Genomic DNA, 18,144 nt, shown 5'->3' on the forward strand with positions numbered 1-18,144 from the left:
GTCAATGGTGCCCACATCTCTCTTATCCCTAAGACCAACAATGTTAACAAAGTGAAGGATTTTCATCCTATAGGTTTATGTAATGTAGCTATATAAGGTGGTGACTAAGATGTTGGCTAGTCGACTTAAGAGTATCATTCAAAAGTTGGTTAATCCTTGTCAGTGTGGTTTTGTCCCTAATCATCAGGCCTCTGATAATATTATTGTGGCTTAGGAATTCTTCCAATCTATGAGGAGAAGACAAGGCAATGTGGGTTGAATGGAATTCAAAATTTACTTGGAAAAAACCTATGATAGGCTACATTGGTTTTTCATAAAAGATACTATTCTTGATATTGGATTGTCTCAGTTTTTTATTGAGCTTATTTGGTTCTGCATTTCGACCTCCAAGATAAGGGTGCTTTGCAATGAGGAAGCACTAGAGGAATTTTCTCCCACTTTGGGGATTCAACATAGCGATATCATCTCCTCATATCTCTTCATTCTTTCCATGGAGAGACTATTTTGACTAATTAAAGTGGTCGTTGATAAAAAAAAAAAAAAGCTTTGCTTCTTATTCAATTGTTAAGAGAAGGTTTTTAGTTGTCTCACTTGGCCTTCGCAGATGACCTTTTTCTTTTTGCAACAACCGAGGTAAGTCAAATTGAGACCATATATTCTATTCTTGATCTTTTCTACAAAAGCTCAAGGTAGAAGGTGAGTAAGGATAAATCCTGAATTTTCTTTTCCAAGAATGCTTCTTGTTCAGCGAGGGTCCATATTAGTGAAACTTTGAATTTTTGGAGGACTCATGACTTGGGCAAGTACCTTAGGTGCCCATTCTTCACAAAAGAGCTACCAAAAATTCTTTTCAATTTGTGATTAAAAAGGTTAACATGATACTCAACTCTTGGAGGGCTAGAACATTATCTTTTGCGAGGAGAGTGACTTTAGCTAAGTCAACCTTACAAACCTTTTCAACTTATGTCATGCATGGCCCTGGATACGTCTATTTTTTATGCAATTGACAAGAAATGCACTAAAATAGGATGTTATTGTTTTTTCTAAAAAGGCTCAAATATGTTTTTCCTCCTAAAAAGTTTGGAAATGTACGTTTTTTGTCTTTGTAAAATTAAAATGTGTCATTTTTTTGTTTGGACCAAGGTTTAGATATCCAAACCTACGCGTATAACTTTTTTCCATTTACATTAGTTATGCATCATAATCATAGGTATGGATACAAGTAAACAATGTTTCAAACCAAAACATGACACATTTTAATTTTACGAGAATGAAAAACATATTAAAATTTTTGCAAAGACAAAAAACATATATTTTTAATTTTATGAGGACGAAAAACATATTTTAACCTTCTAGAAATAAACAATACATAAGAATGATTTTAAGAAAACACACCAAGAAGTTTAACTTAGGTGGTTGAGGAGTGTATGAGTTGTTATAGACCTTTGATACCCGAGTTTGATTCTTATGAATAAATTTTTCATTTTACAAAAGATTACTAGAAAACCTTTACGTTACTTTTCAAATAATAAACTAAACATAAGAAACAAACATTTCCAACTTTAAAAATTTTTGAAAGTAAAAAAATTTCTTGTACTAAATGTTTCCTAAAACTAAACATTTGTTATTTTGAAAAATTGAAAACATGTTTAATTCAAAAATAAAATGCTTCATCTAATCTCTATTATAAGTAACAAAAATTATTTATTTTTTGGTCTAAAATAGTATAAGCAAAAGTTAACTAATTTTATGTTATTTAAAGAAATTATCTTTAAAATGTCATTTATTTAATAAGACAAAATATTTTTTATATATTTGATAACAGGTTTCAATAAATAATAATTTTTAAAAAAATATATTTTTATTTTAAAATTAACACAATTTAATAAAATTAACTAATTTATCAATAAACATGAAATTATCTTTTTTTTTCTTCTTATAATAAAAACCCGAGGGACTAAAGGGAGTACAAAGATAAGCATTAAAAATTATTTAAACTTATTTTTTAATTGTTTATGTTCACCTTTATTTTATCTTCCCTAGTCTTAAAGACTAAAACTACCAAGGGGGACGGATCCAAGGGGAATATCCTCTCCTATCATCCTTTGTGTGTATATAAGAAAAATTAAAATAAAAATATTAATAAAGAAAAATAAATTTTTGAGTTATTTGCTTAAAATATTTTTAGTAGTAAATTATATCTTTAATTTTATCCACAAAATTAATAATAAAATATTCTTTAAACATTTTATTAAATAATTATTTATTAAAAATTAAATATTTAAATAATTATGAAAAAATTGACTTCCTTTTAATACATTTTTGGATCCGTCCGGAAACTACTTTTTTTTTTTCCATGTAACGGGTTTCTAAATTTGCTTTAAGGATAGTTTTTTTCTTTAATGCATTAAATTGAGCCGTTATTCCTTCACGAAAAGCTCTTTCGGAAGAAGAAATTATATATTGAATAAAACGAAATCTATAGTAGTGGTGCATTATATTAACTTTACATTTTCTTTAGATCATTCTAAATGTCATAAACTCAGTAATAGGTGGGAAAGTTACAAAAAGACAAACCACATAAGGACACACATTTGTATTTTAAGCCATCATAAGTAGTTTGAAATATTTAATGGCTGAACACAAACAGGACAAGACATGGAAATGTGGATTCACGTTATACCATAAAATACTCCAAGTGGGTTATAACTTCCCACAGCTAAATGAAAAAGAATTCCTAAACAAAGAATAAAAATGGCTGCCTCGTACGATAACATGAAAGTTCAGTGAAGTGAGGGAATAGTGATGAATTTTCGTATAGGAACTTTTCAATGTGGTTGGATATGATTAGAATTTCAACTTATGATGCAATGCTGATTGTCATACAAACAGCGTATTTCGTAGTATTCTGCATTCAGTTATGAATAAATTTAAAAGTTTGGAAAGACATTAAAGTTATATAAAATATTGAATTAATCTTATCTGCTAACCGCAAGAAAGAAAAAAGTTGACGTTTTTTTTAAGAAAAAAGAAAGAAAAGTTCCTTAAACGAGCTAGGTAGTGTGTTTTGAAATTATTAGGAGTGATACGAATTGGATTAAGTTAAACCCTTTATCCAATTTGATCAAAAGATTTGGGTTGATTCAAGTTTGTGTCATTTTTCTTGTCAATTCGACGATTAACTGGTTGAGTCGAGTAAGATTAATTGAGTTAAACAATTAAAATGAAATTACTTAATTAGCAATCAATTGTTTACATTACAACTGTATTATTATTATTATTATTATCATGTGGTGGGGTATGGAAGATTTTTAAGCAAGGCAGGAATATTCCAGTCGGCATCCACCACTACCACGAGATTACGTGAAATTCTCAAAGTTGGTTCAAAGATTACAGTGTCGTGATAACTATATATGGATAATGTATAATATCTATAATCTATAAAGGATTATAAAATTAGTTCAAAATGTGAAGTACGCTCAGAATATGCAGTTTGACCTTACGTGTTGTGAGGTGTAAATAAGTTACGTTTGAACTCAGTACTCCTTAGCGTACGTGTAAATTCAATCCAAATGATTGTTTTTCATGAACCAATTCTTTATATAGAACGGTAGTTGAGGTGAAAAAATTAATAAAATTTACTAGGAAATATGGTTTTTAGTGATATAACTTGACTCTATATAAAAGTCTTCAATTAAAAGAAGAGAAAAAACTTGATTGCATAACGATCCTCCAAACTCACTTCCCTGTTAAAAAAAGTATAGGAATGTATCGATATACTAAAAATTAATAAAAGTCCGCAAAAGTATGTAACGGTGTCAAATTAATTTGATATCATTAAAAAAATGTTAAGGTACGTAAACTAGTTTAGTATAATGGAATTAATTTCTCACAAAATAACAGATCACACGTACGTTTGAATTGTCGTTTAAAAAATTTTCACATTTAGAAATTATATCATGACCAAAGAAAAAAAATTTCTAATACTTATCTTCAATTTTTACAACAACAAAACCTAAGAAATAAATTAGGTTCCTTCACTTCACAAAAAAAAAAAAATATGGCGTTTCTTAATCCTAATTATTTGTTAAGAGATAGATCACATTTCTTAATTAACCAAAAAAAATCATGTTTCTTATAGAGACTAGGGATAAAAGGAAATCTGTGTATAACTGTTCTTTCATGTTCTTTTTTTAAATAAGAAAAATATAATAGAAGTTATGTGTAGTTTGTGAAGAAAGTTATAGGAATAAAATAATTAAGAATATAGTTATATGAATAAAATAGATGTAAAAATTTGTAATCAAAACACCTCATTCCCTTTATATATAATTATAAATATATCATGTTCCTTAATTCAACGAAAAAAAAATACGTACCATGTTCTTATTAATTTTTTTATCAGTAAGAATTTAAAATTAACAACAACTACAAACAAAAAAACACTACAGAAGAAGCATCAACAAGGAGGCTATGCTTCAAACCCACAGGAGCAATGTCCCAAGTCGTGCAGCTATATGAAGAAGCAGATGCTAGCCTAGCCAACCAATCCGTGAACCGGTTGACTTCCATTTTTTTTTTATAATTATGATTATGTTTCAAAATAGATTATTGGAAGAGAATTTAATTTAATTATCATCATATTTTAATTAATATTATTAATTTATTAATTCTTTATCTTAATTAAAATGCACATAACGAATAGGAGAATGATCATTTAAGTATCCAATAGAAAATAACACGAGTATTAAAGTTATTACTTATGTCAACATGAGTTAAATACAAGAGTTTTTTAGTGTAGATATTAACATAAATATTATACTATCCTACCCGTATTTAGGGATCACAATAGATAGAGTTTAGATAGAATTTTATAGGACTTTTTTTACTAAAAGGGTATTTTTAAGTGTTATTTTCAATCGGGTGAGTTTTAAAAAATTACCTAGAATGAGTAAGTTGTAACAAGTGTTACGACTTCTGAGTTAGAAATCATAATATTTGTTATGATTTTCTATTTTTTTTAACTGAAGTCGTAAAATTATGTACGACTTCAGTTATTTTTTTTTACGACTTTGAACTTGTAAGCAATTTTTTTTTTGGTTTTATGACTTTAAGGTCGTAAAACCTTTTTTTTTGTTTACCACTTTGAGGTCGTAAACCACTTTTTTTAATATTTAAGTTTTTTTTTTCAAAGTTTATAATTTTTTTATGGTTTATTTTTTTCTATTTTTTTTAAAAATTATTTAAATGTATAATAAATAATATTAATTTTACTTATCAATAGTATATTTTTTATGGTTTTATTATATATGTTATTAATTTATTTTAATTTTTTATCATTTAAAATATGTTATATATTTTTAATATTGTTTTATTTAAATGTTTTTGTTTATTTAAAATTTAGATAATCTATTAGCAAAAATACATAATAAAATTAAAAGGAGATACTAAAAATTTGAAACACTTTAATTTAAAAATTGATGACATTTAAATGAAAATTACATATTTTTTAAAACTAATAATGAGATGATATCCCACAACGAGTTCTTCTAGATATGTGTCTCGGTCTCTCATCTTGTTGAACTCGGTTTGCCTGTGTTTATTGTCCTCTTGGTCTACAACCTCTACCTCCTCTTGTTCTAAGATGTTCACGTGTAATTGTGTGTTGTTGTTGAGGAACATGATCACCACCATTGTCATCATCATCATCACCAACATCATCATCATCATCCTCATCTTCATGACCTAAGTCACGCATTTGAGTAGGTAATGATGGACGATAACAAGAGGTCGATGGTGGTAGATTATATGCAGATGATAGATTATATGCAAATGGTGGAGTGTTGAAAGTGGTGACAAACATTTGTGAGGGGCCATAAAAAACATTTGAGGTAGAAGAGACTTGAAATGAGTATTGAGGCATATATGATGAGAATTCTACTAGTTGAAAACTTTGTTGACATCCTTGAGACGCATATCTAGAGAAGGCTGCTAATTGATATTGTGCTTGTGATGGATGATGTTGGGACATAAATCCAGGAACATGAATCGGAGGTACATTTGGTTCTGCATATGATTGGTGTTGGTGATGATCAGGATAATACGGATAATACTGTGATTCAAATTTACAAAGTTAGAAATAATAATGAATAATAATATCAATAATTTTTTAAAATTGTAAATTAAACTTACAACCTCGGTAGATAGTGCTCCTTCACGTGATATATATTGTCTAGTTCGATGTATATACTATTGCATGTATTCTGAATTTTCATGCAAAAGACCTTGGTCCATTTCACCATGAACAGTATAATCATTCCAATGATTCCATTTGACAATCCAGTGACGATGATGGCAAAAAAATATATGTTCTCCCTCTCATATCTATGTCACGGAGTTGATCTAGGTTTGGTGGGTCATCTGGAATAATTTGTTGCAATCCAAATCGTCTCATGACCCTGTCTATTGGATGCCATTCCACAATTGCAAAACATATGTGAGAGACTTCTGCCTGAACAATCATTGATACCTCAACATCATTAATTAATGGCCTTATTTTTGGTGTGTCATAAGGAGTCCACAAGAACCGCAACACATACATTATTATTGTCACATATTTATAATCAAATAGGAAACAAAAAAAAATAGTTAAGTCATCAAAATTAAGAAATGAACCTCAGTAATATGTAGTCTATCAAATATGATGTGTATCAATCTCACTGAATTGGTGGGAATATTTGTTTTAGTCCTTGGACGAGACCACCTTCGTGCAAGAGGAAATCTGAGTCCTTCTTATACTTTTTCGATGGATAGGTGATCTATCTTTGGGGTAATACATTTAATGCGGTCTCACGTCTATGACTGTAGCAACAACAAACATCCACCGATTTCTATTTGGTCCAGCTTCACAGCCCGATCTAGAGCTTCAAAAAGGGATGCTAATATTGTTGCACCCTAACTGTAATGACTTGTCTTAGTTAAATTTGATAATAAAAGGAGATACATAAAATGAACTCTTGCACATGATTTATCTGGCATCAAATAGCCACCTATGAGCATCATGATATGAGCTCTAGCATGCTATGCAATAACAACATCATCAACATTAATAGGAAGTTGCTGAAAATTTTGCCGCAACCAACTTAGATAAATCATTTTACCCTTTACATACTTATCAGGTGGAGAATCCCCTAGTAATGTCTGACAAGCAACACGTACATCACCAGTGATAATATCGATTATCAACAATCCATCAATCTTCAAGCCCAATTGTAGAGCCACATCTTGTAAAGTAATGGTTGCCTCTTCATGTGGAAAATGAAATGTGTGCATCTTGGTTCTCCAACGTTCAACCAATGCACTAACCAAATGCGGGTTAATATCAACTTTTTCAACATTTATAACATGACTGAAACTAGTTAAAGTGATTATATTTTTTACCCAATTATCTATCTGATCCAAGTGGGTAAAAGCCCAAACATAATTATACCTCAGATGAATCATTCTCTCTTGGCCTTCCCACACTTGATTTGAAATATGGTTGTCTTGTAAGCACAACAAGGAGCCATCAATTGGTCCGGGTTGTGCATGTGCCATTGGTTGACAATGAAGAACCAAACAAATGGATAGAAAGATGAAAATAAGAATGGAGAAGAATGAAAGTTGGGTGGTGTAAGGTAATGGTTGACACAAGTATTGGTTTTTTTTGCCAAAGTATTACCTTATGATATCTTAACTTGTATAATATTGATGCATCAACTGAAGTCCAATATACATAACTTATAATTGTTTTAGTGGTCCGTGATACAAGTTATTATTGAGTAGCTTTATTTCTAGCAAGATAAGTTATTATTGACTTACTTTATTTCTGGCAAGATTCCACGATATCACACATCATTTCATGTAAGAGACCCTATAAGCATGCTTCACAAGATAGGAACTGTGAGTGGCAAGATTCTACGGTATCATACATCATTTCATGTACCTTATAAGCATCCTTGACGATATACGAACTGTGAATAGCATGTGCATGCTTCTTACACAAAACTTTGCTTTTATACTATTCATGCATGTGCAAGCTTCACGGCTGCAATTTATTGAAGCGTACAAAACTTTAATATTGGTGTTTTTAGCATCCTCTTTTGAAGCTACCATGTGCAAACATTAAAACACTACAGTTTTTGGCTTTTTCATTGCTAGCTTCACGAGAATCATAAATGGAAGCCATGTGCTAGCTTCACGAGTGCTAAGTATTGTTGTTTTTGGCTTTTTCATTGCTGCATATTGACTGAACAACACACTGCATCAAACAAGCTTCATGTAAAACCAAAATGATGTAGTTTTATTCAGCATTTTTTAGCACTTTAACTGCATTCTCTGCACCTAATGTTGCTGCATTAAACAACATTTATGCATTCTGCAATGAAAATGCGTGAAATGGTAAGGAATGCAGCTGGAGGTGCAATAAAAACATGCATGTTGAAGTCAAGAAGAATCAAACGACTTCAAAGTCGTTGAACTTCCTACGACTTCACTATTCAGATGAATGGTGTAGATTGAAGCATGGATGAAATGGAGGGTGGATGTGCAATTGAGAAAGTCGTTGAACATCACACGACTTCACTATTCATGTTTTTAAAATTTTATATATATTAATATATTTTACGTTGATGGCAGGGTTAGTTTAGTTTATATGTGTTAAATTAATTTTGTTTTAGTATATTAGTATTTAGTTATTATTAATTTAGGGTTTAGTTACATAAATTATTATACATGTTAAATTAATTTTGTTTAGTTACTATTTTATGTTTTAGTATATTAGTATTTAGTTATTATTAATTTAGGTTTTTAGAATATTAAATTAGTTAAAGAATTCATTATTTTATGGTAGCTATTATTATTTTTATTGATGGTGGATGTAGTAGTTAGTATTCATTATTTAAAACACGGTTCACTTCGACGTAATTTATAAAATGAGGTGTCGTTCACACTTATAATTCACATTTACACAATCTTGAATCTATTGCATCTAAACAAGCAGTTGGTTCTCTCATTTTGACGTGTTACTTAGAGTGTTACTGGTATATTTTTTTAGCGTTACATACACAAAATTAGGAACTTTTACTGCACTTTCATATTTTTTTAACAGTTTTAAAAAGTTTTTTTTTACGATAGATACACAAAATTGATGCCATTTCACTAATAAATTACTTTTATTTTTTATTTTTTGACATATGACTAGCGAAGAATCCATAATAAGAGATAATGTTAGCGACTTCAGTGATGACGAGCAACAACACGATTTTCATGAACATGGTGAACCAAACAATTAAAGTGAGTCATCTTCATATTTTGAAACTATTAGTAGTCAACTTTCAGAAAATCAAGAGTACTCAAATCCTTATCAAAGGAGAGGGAGTGCTAGTATAAATGACCTTTACGAAGGGTTGACATTTGAATCAAAACAAGTAGCTGTGAATATCATTAAACAATTTCATTTTATGCATTCATTTAATTTTGATATGGTCGAGAACAAGAATGGCAAGTACGTTGTCATGTGTAGTCAATATGGTAATGAATGTTATTGGAGGGCAAGAGTATCGTTCAACAAAATACGCAAGAGGTGAGAGTTGAAGAAATTAAACGGTATTCACACTTGCACAAATTATTTCATATCACAAGATCATGTTAGGTTAGACTCTTCTGTAATTACTCATAATATTGTTCATTTAGTGAAAACAAATCCTAGTATCAAAATCAAAACCTTGATTGGAGACATGCATCAACGGTGTGGTTACACTGTTTCATACAAAAAAAAACATGGACAACTAAACAAAAAGCCCTTGAAATGGCATTTAAAAGTTGGGAACAATCATAGAGTTACCTGCTTGTATGGTTGACAGTTGTTCAACATTTTGTACCAGGTACCATAGTAAAATACAAAACTTCATCTTCAATGAAGGAAGGTGACGATGACCCTCCTAGGGTAATTCTTTATCGTGTATTTTGGGCGTTTAACCCATGCATTGAAGGCTTCAAATATTGCAAGCCACTTGTGCAAGTAGATGAGGCATTTTTAACTGGCAAATATCATGGTACTTTGTTGAATTCCATCAGACAAGATGGTAGTAGGAACAATTTTCCACTTGCTTTTGCAATTGTTGAGAGTGAGACCAAAGAAGCTTGGATGTGGTTCTTGCATTATTTGTGGAGATATGTTACACCACAACCAAATTTGTGTATTATATCAGATAGGGGAACTAGTTTACTAGAAGCTTTACAATCAGAACACGTTGGGTGGAATGGACTGAATGTTTCGTCTGTGTATTGCATTCGCCACATTGCATCAAATTTTAACAAATAATTTAAAAATGTTGACTTAAAAAAAGAAGTCATCAATATGGGTATGCTTCTTCCTATTTCATGCATCACATTCTTGCTTTATTACATCTTCACTATATTTATTACTCATTGTTTTATCTTTTGGCATAAGATATGAGATGAGGAAACCACAATTTGAGGCAAAGTTGCTTGCAATGTGAGCAGAGTTTCCACAAGTAGTAGATTGGTTGGATCAAATTCATAAGAGTAAATGGACTCAGGCCTACGATGAAGGAAAATGGTATGGCCATACGACTACCAACCTTGTCGAATGTATGAATTCTGTTTTGAAAGGAGCCCGAGCATTACCTATTATTGCCTTAGTCAATAAAACATTTAATAAAATAAATGATTCATTTGTTACTAATGGCATCAAAATCATGAATATGATAAAGGCATGACATAGGTACTCTGAAGACGTATATGTCATGATACAAGAAAATCAACACATTGCTACCTCGCATTATGTTCGCATGTATGTTCGAGAAACATGGGAGTTTTAGGTTCAAGAAATTGCAAATAGGCGGCTTGGTCGACGAGCAATGACATACACTGTCAAATTGAATGAATGGTCGTGTGATTGTGGTTCGACTACCTTGCTCGCATGCAATTGCAGCGTGTGCTTTTTGCAATTTAAATTATGATGACTTTGTTGACCCTGTATACAAGTTAGAAAATATTTTCAAAGTTTATCAGCACCACTTTCATTCCCTTGGATGCGAAGACACATGGCCTCAATATTTAGGTTCACATTTTATGTCTGATCTTTCGAAACACAACAGACATCAGGCAAGCCGGCTACTACTCGAATACATAATGAGATGGACGAACCAATTTCAAATAGGCTTAAGAAATACTCATTATGTAGAAGTGAAAAACATAATCGTACTAACTATCCATACAAACAAGTATATGACTAATATAGCTGATACTTTTTTATGTTTTTCTTTCATTTGTATTGTGCATTTTATATTAATATATTAATTATATTGTTTTTAATTTTATTATGTATTTTTATGAATAGATTATCTAAATTTTAAATAAACAAAAACATTTAAATAAAATATTAAAAATATATAACATATTTTAAATAATAAAACATTAAAATAAATTAATAACATAAAATAAAACCATAAAAAATATAATATTAGTAAGTAAAATTAATATTATTTATTATACATTTAAATAATTTAAAAAAAATTAAAAAAATTAGAAGAAAAAAATAAACCGTGAAAAAATTATAAACTTTGAAAAAAATAACTTAAACATTAAAAAAAAGTGATTTAAGACTTCAAAGTCGTAAATTTTTTTTTTTACAATTTTAAAGTCATAAAACCAAAAACAAAAAATTGCTTACGACTTTAAAATCGTAAAAAAAAAAATTAACTGAAGTCGTAAATGATTTTACAACTTCAGTTAAAAAAAAGTTATAACAGGTGTTACGACTTCTGAGTCAGAAGTTGTAATACCTGTTACCACTTACTCTCTTTTAGGTAATTTTTTAAAACTCATTGGAGAATAACGCTCAAAAATACCCTTTTAGTAAAACAAAAGTCATTTTATAATACTCGTCATCATACTTGCGTTTAAAATTAATATTCATACCTAATTTCATACATGTGAGGGTAATAATTCTAATTTTCATTCTCGTATCAACTAGATACCTATATACTCATGCTTGCACTCATGATCTACATTTTACTTATGCATAAAATTAATAATAATAAATAATTTTTTTAATTAAAACAAACAAAAATAACATTGATTCATCCAAACTAAAGTTATAAATAAATAAAATTACAAAAATAATCATCCAAAATAATGATTGTTAAAGTTAATGTTCTAATCGTCTAACAAAAATTTATATAATTTGCAGCTATATACCTATCTTAGCTATAATACTGTGGCTAATTACTCGTCCCATCTTGCAGATATTTTTACATGTAGTATCTTATTCTTTGTCGTTCCAATAAATAAAAAATTACTTTTTATTTTAAAATATAAGTAACAATTAAAATTATTTTTCTAAAATTACTTAAAACAAATATTTAAAATCATCAACTTTCTATAAATTTTAGATCTTAAATAAGTACATTAAAATTTTTATACCTAATTTTCTTTAAAAAGGTCTTAAAAAACAAACTGAGACAGGTTCATGAACGACGATGTTTAAGTTTTTTTTATCATTCACTATTTATTATGTATTAATTGTGTTTGGTTTAAATATGTTTTTATTTTTTAAAATTTGAAATAGTTTATGTTTGTCTCCAAACATAAAATTAATCTTTTTAGTCTTTAAAATTTGAAAAAAAAAACTTGTTTTACTTTCTTTGCTGAAATGTCAATATAGAAATTTTGCTTACTTAACTAACGCAAAACAAATTATTTACATGACAACTCACTTTCATTTTGTATTCTTATTATCAAATGTGTATGTTTTCCTTTCAAAGTTTAATTCTAACCGCAGTAGAGAATGTTTAGGGCTTAGACGGATTAACTACAATAGACTTTTTTAAAAAAAGGTCCTGTACCCACGCAAGCAAGAAGTCCAAATTGGGAGCTTTATTTCAACATCAACATAAAGTGGATGACGCCATCTCGCGCAATATTTGTTACTATATATTTTTAGGTGTTTTCTTTTTGTAGATTCCGTTTTTCAGTTTTTTGTTTTTTATTGTCATTTTTTTATTTATGAAAAAAGTGATAAAATGAAAATGCACTCCTAGGATAGAGCATCAATGACATATTGACCCTATCAAGACTATGAATTAGTTTGTTAAAATTTATTTATTAAAATAAACAGTTATTTTAATAAAACAAATATTTTTTTAATATGTCTCTCTAAATTATTTTTGTTTAAAAATAATTTTTTGTTTATTTTAAGAAAAAAATATTATCTACTTCTTACAAAAATATTTATACAAAAAATAATTATTTTAAAGATATTATTTTTATGTTTAAACAAACTCATCTTATATTTGGTAAAATTAGAAAACTAATTGATAACTATAAGTTGAAAGTTGATAGGTGAAAATTATTTAGCTAACTTATTAAATATAAGTGTTTAGTAAAATTATCTGTTAAAATAACTAAATAATATAAAATAACATAAATAAATATATTTATATGATATTTTTATATAAATATAAATTTTATTTTGTGGATGAAAGTATTTCTTGATGGGTTATAATTTTAGTTTTATAATTTATTCTAAAATCTTGTAACTAAAAATATTTTTTGGATAAAATTGGTTTTGCGGATAATTACATATTAAGTATTTTATCATTAATTTTTAGTTTCAATTATTATATTTTTTATATTAAGTATTCTACTAATTGTATATTATATATTTAAATATTTTTAACCAAATTTAAAATAAAGTAAAAAAATACGCTAAAGTGAATAAATAATTAAATAATACAATTACGTTTTATTTAAAAAGGATAAAAAATTAATCAATATTTAAAGATAAAAAGAGAATAAACTATAAAAAACTAAAAGTTAAAAATTAACAAAAAATTATTTCAATTAATGTTTCAAAAAATATTAAAAATTATTTTTAAAAAATTATTTATTAAACAAACAAACAAATTATTTAACAAATACATAAAACTAAAAATGAGTTGAATAACTTACGTCCAAATATCTATAAAACTCACCTATCGGCTATAGGATTATTAAATAGGTTCGAATCACAAATAATTTCATATAATTACTGATACCCAACTTTCTTTTTTAAAATTAGTGGTACTCAACTTGTTGATAAAGATCAGATATCCGTGTTTCTTTGTTTCTTTTGGTTGATTAGCCTTTTTGTTTTTCTGGTACAGTTGATAAGGCTTTTTTAGGTGCACACAACAAATTAAGCATTTGGATTTGGACAATTTTATTTACATTTCAATTTTTTTATTCGCACTTCTTCTAATGTTTGAATTTTTTTAAAACTTTTTTGAAACATTATTTTAAGATTAGTTAGATGTGTTAGATTTTAGTTTCTAGAATTTATTTGAATAAATTTTGGAAAATAAATTTTATCACGTTGAGAAACAAAGTTTCATATTGTTAAGATTTTTACATTTTTGAAAACTAAAAGGTTGTTTGGGATGATCACTTGTTTTTTGTTTATTAAATACAATTTTCAAAAATACATTATATTTGACAAATGAAATTGAAATGATTATTAACTTATTTTTAAAACTATATATTCATTTTCAAAATAATAAAAAAAAGATTTGTAAATTTAATTTTTAGTTTAAAAGAAAAACACATATTTCCTACACTTGACAACAATGACCACCAACACTATTGTTGTCATAGTCATAATACTCACACCTCACCCTTTTTATAGTTACCATCATCATAGTTGACACTACCATTTTTGTTGTCATTAACATCACTATAGCCAACTATTGCCTCTGACACCACCAACACTATTAATGTCACCACCGCCATAACCACTATACAAAAACACCCTTACCATAACTTTGATAGGATAGAAAACTTTTGAAATATGTTATTTTTAAACTAAAATTGGAGAAAAAAACTAAAAATAATTTTAAAAACTAATCTGATTGTTTTTAAAAAAATTAAAACTCACACCTAAAAATTATTCTAAACGAACTAAACTAAACTAGTTGTTATATAACCCTCATCAAATATGGTTACTAAAATTGACATTATTAGCCAATTTTTTCTATGAAATAAGAAAATAAGTCAATTTAATCCTTGATTTCAACTATTTTTAGTCAACCTTTGTTTTGGTACTAGAGATCAAACTAATGATTTGCTCTTTTTTGATACATAGGAAAAGGAAGAACAAAAAAAAAAAAAAACAGGACTTAGTCATGATATCATGGATCCTAGTCACCCTCATTGCATATACTAAAGACACAGAAGCAATAGAGGAAGGACATACACTCAAAACTTGGGACTATCATTGGATGAGGCTCCATATTTGACAAACCAATCTACACATTGGTTACCTTCCCTATAAATATGTTGGAAGAAAATATGTCAATCATGAGGAGATCACAAATGTCTTTCATGAGAGTTTGATGATGTACTCTAATGTTAAGACCAAATTTATTGGTAATTTTTATTATCAAGGACAAAATTTTTTGTTAAATTTTTTAATGTTGAAGACCAATAAATTATTGTTCATGGTTTCAATTTTAATGATCAATTGATGTTTTTTGGAATGTCAAGGTTTGAATTAATTGTCAACCTAAGATATGAAAAATAAAATTTACATTACCAGAAAAAAGAGATTAATGATATACTTTTGAAATTTTGACTTTTGATATAGTGGTTGTGGCTATGTTGTTCTTGTCACAGCTCATTATATGTTAGGGGAACTAAAGAGTCATTGACTGCTATAGTTTTAATGTTGATTTTGTAGTGTGTCTGACTTTGTAGTATATCTCATTTGTGTTTTGTTTTGGTAGTATTTCAAGAGGTTTTAATTGTTGATTGTTTGGTTGAACATTTTAAATTTTTATAGATCAACCTATTTTAAGAGTTTTTTGTTTTCAAATAAGTGAAGGCATTAACTCAAAGAGAGTTATCAATTAGGTTAAGAACAATTCATTTTGTAGCCATCCATTCTTTATTAGGTTCAATTACACAACTCAATCGCCAAATGTAAAGAAAGATAAGGTTAGCGAGAGTGCACAAATGGGTTTATACTTGTTCACTCTTTTCTCAAAGAGCTACATCTTGTTTCCTAATCTAATTATTTAAGATTCCACTAATCAACATTTGTACACAAGATACCTCACTTTTTACAATATTTTGGAATCCCTCGGCTAAAAATCAAATTCCAAAGTTCATGGGATTCCTCACCCAAGAGTTCTATCCCTAGACTTCCAATCTTGCAAACTTCTTCTCACAAGATCAACAACTCACAAGCATTATGTAACGTTCTTCGTTACAATAATAAATCATATATAAAATTTGCCAAAGATTAAATTTCAAAAGCCAAAAAGGTCTGAAACAACACTCCAAACATATTAAAATATCAAATACAATCCATTTGTGTATTAACTGAATCATGAAATCCAAAAATTGAATGACTACTAATGACCCTAAATAAGAAATAATAAAATCTATCCAACAACAAATGACCCTTTATTCTAATAAATCCTAACCAATCTAAAGTCAAACTAAATAAATGAGATAGTAATTCTTCAAGCCTCCTTAGTCCTAATGATTCCTTCTCGATGCTCTGAAAACAACACTAACTAATGAGATATATAATCCTAGTGAATAAAACACTCAATCATAAAATAGTTTGCAAATAATGCTTATTCTAAACCGGCTTGACAACCAGTAAAGTCCAACCATGATATGTGCATTCTTCTAAAATAACACTAGTAGTAATATAAATATCTTAAAATAACAATTTTCTCATAATTAGATATTATAGCATCACCACACAAGTCTTTCACATAGCAATAATTAATCATTAATAATATCACAATCAATTAATGCTAAATCAACCAATTTCAAGGCATTCAATGTTATGTGGTGACAAACCACTTTTTGAGTTATATTTTGTGTCATTTACATGCATTTTCTTGACAGAACTCACGTTTAGACACTAGCTTTGTAATGCAAGAGTATAACTGCTTAATTGAGTGAAAGAATTGAAAATTGCATGATTTTATGAAGATCTGAAGACTCTGCACTTGATTACGACCATGGTAAATTTATCACGACCATAGTAAGTAGCACGACCATGGCAAAAGGATAGTTGCCCTCCAAAACAATGCCAACCATTTGACAACAACCATGGTCAATTCATGAGGGTTGTAGTCAATCAACAATGCCCTAGAGTTTCGGCGTCACAACTTTCCAACCACGATTGTGGTGAATGTGCGCCTTTTCAGACTGATATCTTTTAGGAGATTATAAATAAGAGTTGTATCTTGTATCTTTAGTACCTTTTATCTTTTTACAAATTTTAAGAGAACCTTGAGGGTTTTTGGAGTTGTGAAACATGGGCAACACCGTGAGGATGGATCGTGATCACCGTTCCTACCTTATTGGCATGTCTATGTCTATTTCATATAGGATTGTGAGTTTGATGCATAAAATATGTTAGGCTCGCACAAGGAGAAGTGTACCCTACGCAATAGTAAGAGTGAACTCAAAAGTTCAAAGATCGAACCCAAAGGACCAGTTGTATTCCCAATTAGTCAAGTTTATTAAACTAATAGTAAGATAATTTAAATATTTTTATGATTTTGGTTTTATAAGAAAGCAAATAAATGAATATAAAGAGAGGTTTTGAGTTATAACAAGAGTGATAAGGGGTTATGACTCACTAGTACCAATTTTTTTTCTCAAATCCTAGCCCTAATGAAATTCTTCCCCAATTAATTACCGATTCCCAAAATCAATGAAAGCCTATGATCAAGGTCAGAAGATGCTCTTTGCCTTAAATCAATACCCCAATGGTAATGGATCTATCAATTTAAGTCAAAGAATAAAATCAATTCTATGGATGACTAATTAAATTAAATAATCTATCGGAGATTACCCAAATAGTTTGATCAGGCAATTTAGTGCAAAACATTCTCTGCCTAGATCTACCAATTACATGCAGATGATCACTACTATGCAATCGATCGAGTATTAGAATGAACGGTTCCAAATAAACATTAAAATAAGGAAGAAAATTAATTAACATAAAACAATAAGGAATTCCTTTAAGAACAAGAAGAATAATACATTTGGATAGTTACATCATAACCTCGGACTAGG

Source organism: Glycine max, chromosome 15 (assembly GCF_000004515.6).
Source record: "Glycine max cultivar Williams 82 chromosome 15, Glycine_max_v4.0, whole genome shotgun sequence".
In the NCBI taxonomy this organism is placed as follows: Eukaryota; Viridiplantae; Streptophyta; class Magnoliopsida; order Fabales; family Fabaceae; genus Glycine; species Glycine max.